This window comes from Austrofundulus limnaeus, unplaced genomic scaffold (assembly GCF_001266775.1).
Source record: "Austrofundulus limnaeus strain Quisiro unplaced genomic scaffold, Austrofundulus_limnaeus-1.0 Scaffold175, whole genome shotgun sequence".
Classification (NCBI taxonomy): Eukaryota; Metazoa; Chordata; class Actinopteri; order Cyprinodontiformes; family Rivulidae; genus Austrofundulus; species Austrofundulus limnaeus.
This window is the reverse complement of record NW_013952577.1, coordinates 87,099-96,115: the sequence shown is the minus strand read 5'-3', so window position 1 is coordinate 96,115 and position 9,017 is coordinate 87,099. Positions and strand designations below refer to the sequence as shown.

Below are 9,017 nucleotides of genomic sequence, written 5' to 3'. Positions count from 1 at the left end.
GGTTAACACAAGTCAACAACGCAATAAAATGAAATGAGAAGGGCAGTTCACCTCATTAAAAAGTACTAGTACAAGTACTAATAGCATGCAATTGAATTAAAAAAGTAAGTAAATATAATATAAATATAAGATAAATACAATATTTTAAAAGAACAAAAGAAAAGTGGCAAACAATATAGTACAGAGGTGTTTATATTATATGATTAGCATATTGCACATAACATACTGTAAATTACATAGCTGGTGTAGCTATTTTCTATTATCAAAAAGAAAAAAATAAGTAGGTCCTCTGGATGGGTTCTTCTTTAGTGAAACGTTTCGTCTCTCCTCCGAGACTTCCTCACTCTGATGAGTTTCAGGTGAACTCAGCCTTAAAAGCACTGCCTCCACATGGTGGACAAACAGGTTAGTCACATGTAATAGAGGACCATCGCTTAACAATAGGCTTGATTAGCTCTATTGTTAGAGGGTCATGTGCCCCATCACCTGACTTATTGGTTTGGATGCTGTGGTGCTTAGGTGTCGTGTCATGTGAATGTAGTGAATGCAGGCGGAGCTCAAAGTCCCCTTGTTTTTGTTTTTTCCTTCTTTGTGTTGGTATCGTTGGGGCCCTGAATCATAACTTTTGCTCACAGCGGGCTGAGTCATACTTGCAATAACAGCGTTGTAGGAGGAGGACAACTGGACACGAAGGCCTTCACCTCTGTTTAATGGTGGACGGTTTTTCTTCACAAAGATGACTTCCTTTACTCCTCTCTCAAATCAACGTTCCTCTCTATCAAGGATGAGAACATCATGAGTATCATCCTTGATAGAGAGGAACGTTGGTTTGAGAGAGAAGTAAGGGAAGCCATCTTTGTGAAAAATAAGCATCCATCATTAAACAGAGGTGGAGGCCTACATGTCCAGTTGTCTTCCTCCCACAATGCTGTTATTGCAAGTATGACTCAGCCCCCTGTGAGCAAAAGTTATGATTCAGGGCCCCAACGATACCAAACACAAAGAAGGAAAAAACAAAAACAAAGGGACTTTGAGCCCCGCCTGCATTCACTACATACACATGACACGACACCTAAGAACCACAGCATCCAAACCAATAAGTCAGGTGATGGGGCACATGACCCTCTATGAACAATAGAGCTAATCAAGCCTATTGTTAAGCGATGGCCCTCTTTTACATGTGACTAACCTCTTTGTCCACCTTGTGGAGGCAGTGCTTTTAAGGCTGAGTTCACCTGAAACTCCTCAGACTGAAGACGTCTCTTGGAGGAGAGATGAAATGTTTCACTAAAGAAGAACTCATCCAGAGGACCTACTTATTTTTTCTTTTTGATTTTTTCTACCTGGATTACTGAGATGCATCAGGACATTTTCTATTATGTAGACAAATCCTTCATGAAAATTAAATTTTACTTCAGTTTATTCCACAACCACTAGAGGCATCTTTTTTCCTTTCATTCAGAAATGACCCTTTTGGAAATCTATTTTAAGGAGAAATATTTAAATGAAGTAGCCATATATTAAATTTTAAACTCAACTAAATATACTGCAGCAAAAAACTGTCCAAAAGAACAAAACAATTATCTGTCAAACTTGTATTTACAGCTCAAAGGGCAATAAAATAAAATACAGTACAATTAATGTGATCATTTCAAGAAAGTAATAAAGTGAAAGAATCCCCACAAGTGTTGTAAATAAACAAATAAACAACCTGTTTGTTGCCTGGGGGAGCTGGAATAGACCCGTCCTTCGTTACACCAGTCGTTACTTTGGGATTTGAGGTATTAGGGTTTGACACATGGCGCTTATCCCGCCTTAAATCTGTGGGACTTTAGTTCCACATGAGCGGATGGAGAGGAGGAGAGACAGCATCAGCAGCACGGTGGTCAGAGCATCATCATCAAGCAGCAGCAGCAGCAGCAGCATCAGCAGCAGCAGCAGCAGCAGCTCTCACACAGCACCAGCACTCAAAAACAAAGACAGACAGAGCCGACCTAAATTATTTTACTGCCATAATTATCTGAAAACTCCCCGAGGTGCTCGGGCGGCCGCAGGAAGGAATTAATGAATAAGGAGGGCGGAGTGACTCTGGTGCGCCAGATGTTGGAAAAGTCTTGTTGAATGTGAAGAGGGGGGAGGAAGAGGAGGGAGAGGGAGCCCGTCCTGAACAGAGATGAGTCTGTTTCTCTGCAGGAGACGAGCGTTGAGGCGGTGAAGGCTTGGCCATGATTTCCTGTCTGAAAGCATCAGCTGGTGAGTTTCATTCATTCAAGCAGCAAATCGTCAGATTTCTAGCTGTCTTTGTTTCCTTTTAGTGAGAAAATATAGTTTATGTTGCTGACAATAAATTAAACTGTTTTTAATAACAGGATAAATAAAAAACCTGCAGGGTTGATGCTGAAATCATTCAGTGTTACATATTTGTTGTTGTTGTTATGGAATCAGTAATCCTCTACAGCCTGTTTTGTATCAAACCAAAACAGTGCTAAAACTCAGATTTTTATCTATTTTTTCAGCTGCTTTTGCTTTTTTGCAATGCAAACTCCAAACATTTGGAATTTTTTTTTTTTGAATACTTGGGTAGTTTTAAATCAGCAAAAAAAGAAGGGAAAAAAAGGAAGTTATTGGTATTTTGTTTGTGTTTGAACTAAAAGTGTTACTTTATTATCCTTTGGTGTTTTAGTGTAGTGCAAAGTACATCGAGTCTGCATATTGTTATATTTTTAGCTATTTCTGTGTTTCAGCATCTTCAAAAGCTCCAGTCAAGCTTTTGTAATGGCTGACACGAAATCAGGGCAGCCAATGTTCGAAATGCAACTCCCAGTTTTTCTCAGCTGTGTAGTTTTCATTTCAGTATAACAAACATATATTTAACCTTTACAACTCTGAAATATTTTACAGAAGAGCATTCTTACTTAAAAACCTAAACTGTGAGCTAAGGTGAGCTGGTTGTAGCAGCTGCTGCTGCATCATTTTTGTTTGATGGCCAGTATTTTTAAAAAGTGGCCAGTGATTCAGTCCATGTCTATATTGTGATATCTAACTTTGCTAGATATGATTAATGTTGATAACTTTTGTTTTACTACTTGTTTTAATTTGACTTTATATTAAAAATCTGCTTATTTAGAAAAAACAACCATTCTTCAAAAATAAATAAATGTAATAAATTCAAATTGTGAACATGTTTTAGCCCAGTTGTTCTGCTGTTTGTATAAATCTGTTGCTGTTTTCGTGGAGTGACAGTGTGGACAGTAATCCTCTGGATCGTTTGTTCCACAAACCTAAAAAGGCCTGCAGCAGGCTGCGTCTAAACTGTGTTCGAGGAGGATTACAAACAGTTACTGCAGCCTCATCCCCCCACAGTGTCACTTCTTTGTCACTTCAAACTGTGTCACCCCCAAACCCGTGTCAGATTATCGTCTCACCTTCAATTTGAGTTTTTTTTTTGTCAGCTTCACAGTGAGGGCTGCACAAGTGTGAAACTTTCAGTCATCTCCACCTGTCGTAATCAGGACACACGTCACAGCTTTTAGTAACTCGGGACGAGCAGATCATCACCAAGAGAAAAGCAAGGATTTACACCTGGGATTCAGCCAAATGGGCAATTTAATCAGAGAGCATTTTACGCACAGAAACTATGTCAGCCTTCTATGATTGATTTACCTGGACTATTACACAGCAGCCACTTCGGACCTCAATTGATTTCAGCCTCAGGCAGAAAGGGTTTGACAAGTTTTCAGACTTTTGCTGCCTTCTCATATAAAATTGGCTTTTATAACATTGTGGTTCTACAGCAGAGCAATAATCTGTACTGTTTTGACAGAGTGGTTTATATAATTTTCTAAAAAAAAAAAGAAACTCACTTTTTAAAATCTTAAGCAGCTACAAATATATCTACACACTTAGATCTACTTTTTAAGGGCTCGACACACGGGAGGCGACGTCGCTCGCTCTCCATTCATTTCCTATGGAGCCTGTGCGGTGAGGCAACAATCGCTTGCCCTCCTTCAGATGAGCGACTGGCGAAAATAGTGCATGTGAAATTTTGCGCTTGTACACGTAGACGTGCACATGCGACCTTGCGATGCAACATATGAAAGTTGAAAAATGTTCAACTTTTGTTGCTGTCGCTTAGCGTACAACCAATCAGCGAGGGTTTCATTGACTGACCAATGAGAGGAGAGTATGCTACACACTGCAGTTAGCTAACACTTTCACCAAGTGATTACTAAAAAGCTTTGTGGGAATTTATTGGCACCAGGGTGAAGTTTATGGTAAGTTTTTCCTCATAAAACTGTATCTTGATGTCTGTTTGTTTTTCAATATCATTAGCATCGCAAGATTTGTTTAGTTTACACGTCCGTAATGCATACTCGCCTTCAGAGTCAAGAACAAATCAAATTTTGTGAAGACAAGCGACCTGAAAGCGCGATTCGCAACGCTGTGATCGCTATCGCGTCCCGTGTGTCGGGTTTCACCCTGGCTGCGATGACAGCCGTTAATCGCTGTAGTTTGTCGCTGCCTGTGTGTCGAGCCCTTAACGGCTGTCATCACAGCCAGGGTGAAACCCGACACACGGGACGCGATAGCGATCGCAGCTTTGCGAATCGCACTCTCAGGTCGCTTGTCTTCACGAAATTTGATTGGTTCTTGACTCTGAAGGCGGGTGTGCATTACGGACGTGTAAACTAAACAAATCTTGCGATGCTAATGATATTGAAAAACAAACACACATCAAGATACAGTTTTATGAGGAAAAACTTACCATAAACTTCATCCTGGTGCCAATAAATTCCCACAAAGTTTTTTAGTAATCACTTGGTGAAAGTGTTAGCTAACTGCAGTGTGTAGCATACTCTCCTCTCATTGGTCAGTCAATGAAACCCTCGCTGATTGGTTGTACGCTAAGCGACAGCGACAAAAGTTGAACATTTTTCAACTTTCATATGTCGCGTCGCAAGCTCGCGTGTGCAAGTCTACTTGTACGAGCGCGAAATTTCACATGCACTATTTTCACCGGTCGCTTAGCTGGAGGAGGGCAAGCGATTGTCGCCTCACCTCACAGGCTCCATAGGAAATGAATGGAAAGCGAGCGACGTCGCCTCCCTTGTGTCGAGTCCTTTACAGTGATGTTTTACTGTAAAATGTCAGTTTTGAGAGTTATGCTTAATATCTTTTGGCGACAGCATCTTTATTTTTTTCCGCTAAATAAACATCTGATTAAATCTGCAAGGTGTTCATTTAATTCGTTTTTATCCCTACAAGGCAATAATGATTCTGCCTTAAGAAAAACAAACTCAGAATTGGCTAAAACTCAGTCAGCTTTATAGAAATTGATGTAAATGTTTTCTGAGCCATAACAAATCACACAGGATTTTTGTTCAATCACTGAATAGAGTCAACTCTTTCTGTTAGCAGAATATCCCACAAATCACAGGGTGTATTTTGTTCAAACTTTTAGAAAGTAATCACTCGATCTACAACTGACAAACTTTTGAAGTTGATCCAATTCAAAATGGCTACTGTAGCTAACCCACATTAGCTGACTCAGACAACCAGGGATGTCCTCCATACTAAACTACCAAAGTGATTTTAAAGGAAATCTAAACCCTTCTTGGAGGAGTGAAACAATAATCCTACCCACCTCAGAACATGTTTATTCAAAGCAGTAAACCTGGAACATTTTAAGCCTTAAAACATCTGTTCACAAAAAGCCACGTACATAATTTAGAAACTTGTTACTGCAGCTTTAAAGAAATTTAATCGGGTCATAAAATTATGGTTCTGCTTCACAGAAGGTGGAACTGACCACCGAACAGTTCCAGTCCAACCTCCACATTTTGGTTTAAAACAGCCGTGAGATTACGCTCAGCACTGCACTTTATATTTTAATGCTGCAAAGGACAAATCTCTCATTTTTTTCATGACGTCTGGGCCATGTGCAGCTTTTCATCAGAGTCTCGGCAGCATTAAGAACTTTAGTACACGGAAATATCTATTCAGGGCTGAATCGGTAACGCACAGCACTTTTGAACCCACCGTGCAATATTTAGGGCACAGAGTCATTTGAAGTCTGCTTGTAGATGAATAGAAACATCCAATGTTTTCAGTTGCTGCAGAAATCCAGTCAGGGCAGGAATAAAGTGGTGAATGCCACTGGCCCAGGGCTGGTGTTGTTTCACTATGGGGGTGGGGAGGGGGGGTGGAAACAACAACTTTACATTGCAGGCTTCCTTTGAGGCTGCATGCTCTTCTTTCAGTTTGTGTTCATGTTCAAGACGCAAACCTTCGTTTCATCCTATTCTATACCATACATTAACTTATTCTATGTTTGAAAGCAAACTGGGTTAATCCACACAAGTGCATCAGATTTTGAACTGTAGGAAAAAAAGAAGACATTTAATGAAAAGCAAAACATGATTTTTTTTTCTAAAATGCATAAATTCTAAGAGTCTCTCTGTTAAAGAAAGAGATTTTATGGACGAACCAAAAAAAAAAAAAAAAAGGAGGAAATCATAACACTGCCTCATTTAAAGATGCACAGTATTTTTAAATATCAGTCAGTAAGTGTTCATGTTTTAATATTTTTTTGCATAAGATTATTATTATTTTTTTGTATAAGAAAAAAACAAAACATTTCTGAACATCCTACCTGCAGAGCAAGAGTTTAATTTGAGAAAAAAGGGAAAAAAAAAACCCAGAAAAACAGTTTTAAACAAGACTCATGATTATAAATATAACACATACATTTTATATTTATTTTTAGTCATTATGGACAGTGGCATTTTTTGTCAGGAGAGTGAATGGATAAAAATAGAAAAGACTCATATAAACCCCAGAGTTAAAGTTCAAGTCTGGATGCCAGGACAGTTTTATTTTTCATCTTTATGGTGCTTCCACTAAAACAGTTTTACTACCTACTGCCTCAAGAAATACAGTTTTAAATTGACAGGAGTTTGTTCTTTTTAATTATGCACAAGTTATATCACTGAGAGCTATAGTTTTGAACCTCTGTTTTTTTGTCCTTTCTGCCAAACAAAAAAGTTCCAAAACATCATTGTGGTGAACTTGATTAAACAAAAATAACTAAATTATGGACATAAAGAACAATATGACTTGGACATGCTTTTTTAATGCAGTAAATTAATTCCGTGCTTTGCATTTCCTTGTTTACAAGAATAATATTTAAAGGCCACTTATTGTTCTGAAAAGGTAACTTTTCTGTCTGGACAAAGCACTACAACAATCCATCAGTGTGTGTCACAAACAGTCTTGGCTTGCAGTTCTTGACAAGTAAAAACAAAAATATTTAAAGAAAAGTAAACAAACTACAATAACTGTAAAACTTAAAGCTTACAAGCTGAGTACAAAAAGAGATTCTTATAAAAGGTCACTTTAAATGAGACTTAGAAAAAGCAAACAAACCCTTCTTCATCAATCTGCAAAGAAAAATATAAACGTAACAAAAGCCCTGCAGCTTCAGGATAAACTAAAAACAATAACTTGGAGCTGGTGAATGGAGCTCATCCAGATTTCTTCATAACAGCTGAACTGAAATCTTTTCAAACAATGGATTGAAAACCGTCTGGTCCATTTTCTGGTTTCTGACATTCTAACAAATATAAATTGCAAAACTTTTGAAGTTATCAATGCAAAATGAACAAAAGAAAAGACAATATAATTTAGTACGATCACCCTTATGTCAGAACCTGTGTGAAGTTTTCAACAAACTCCACAGGATTCTTCCTTCAAACATCAGAACAGACACAAATGTGAGACGACTCGAACCTTTCTGTCTTCTCATGTAATCCCAGTCCCACTCTGCGACTTGACATCAGGTCATACCATCATTTCCAGAACTCCTTGTTCTTAATTACCCTGATGATGGCTCTAAATGACATCGGCTGTAGGTCGGGGGTCAGCGCCGTGCTGCAGAATATAATTGGGGGCACTCAGACGAGTCACTGATGGAGTCACATAATGGTGTCTACTTATAATTCTCAACAATAACCAAAAATATCCTCAGAAAAGCTGAAAATGACCACAGATATTTTCTACCCACTCTGTTTCCTGTTTCTTTTCAGTTCTTAAACAATTTACTGCCAGTGTTTCACATTTGAACTCATCAGTCTAAAGCACCAGCTGCTATTTTTTGTTACTTTCTTTTTTTTGCCCTCAGCTCTTTTGTTTTTGCGCACAGCTGAGTCTCTTGGTCTTATTTTTTAAATCAAAAGTGTAGCGTTTTGGCTGTAATTCTTCCAAAGAATCCACATTTGGTCATGCTCATGACATTAGCTCATAAAGGCTTATGAGTCCCACAGATTCCTGCCAGTTCTGAGCATCTTTCTAATGGAAGTGAACGTGTTTACTTCATCCGCTGCATTACGTTTTCTTGCCTATCGTCCTCACTGTTGTCTGCTTCCTCAAGGGTCTTCAAAAGAGCTTGAACAGCAGGCTGAACCCCCCAGTCTGCTTTAAAACCCCAGCCTTGGAGAGATATAAAACTACCTTACAGTAGATTGTTTTACTGCAGTTATGATGTGTTTACATGAAAACAATGATGATCAGTAGCACCTGTTTGGTATATCTGCATAATCATACAGCAGACTGTGAAATCCAACAAAACCAGAGAGTTTGTGCAACAAAGCATTTTATAAACACCTGAACAGCCATGTACTGTATTTGCCAAGATGTTGATAATTGCATATATTTTTCCTCACCCAGGAGACATTTCAATACAACAAATCAACTCACTTTTTTAAACAAACCCCTTGATATTGTCACTACCTACAAATATCTTGGAATTACTTTGGATTCTCATTTGACTTTTTGTGATCATGTACAAGTCTTAACCACTAAGTTGAAACAGAAATTATACATTTATTCAAAAATTAGATCCAATCTGACATCTTCTGTTTCAAATATCTATCTTGGTTTCTTACAACAAATGAAATCTTAGAACCCATAGTTAGGCTCTACAACAGGGCCTACAAAATTCATAAAAAACTTCCTGGTTG

The 9,017-nt window shown here is 38.4% G+C and overlaps 1 protein-coding gene across 1 annotated transcript in view; it reads left to right on the top strand.

Moving 5' to 3' along the window:
- The first annotated feature begins 2,007 nt into the window (after positions 1-2,007).
- lingo4b (leucine rich repeat and Ig domain containing 4b) overlaps positions 2,008-9,017 on the top strand; it is a 24,642-nt gene continuing 17,632 nt past the window's right edge. Inside the window, exon 1 of the mRNA XM_014017699.1 lies at positions 2,008-2,253. The gene's annotated coding sequence lies outside the window, so the exon portion shown is untranslated. The remainder of the gene's footprint in view (positions 2,254-9,017) is intronic.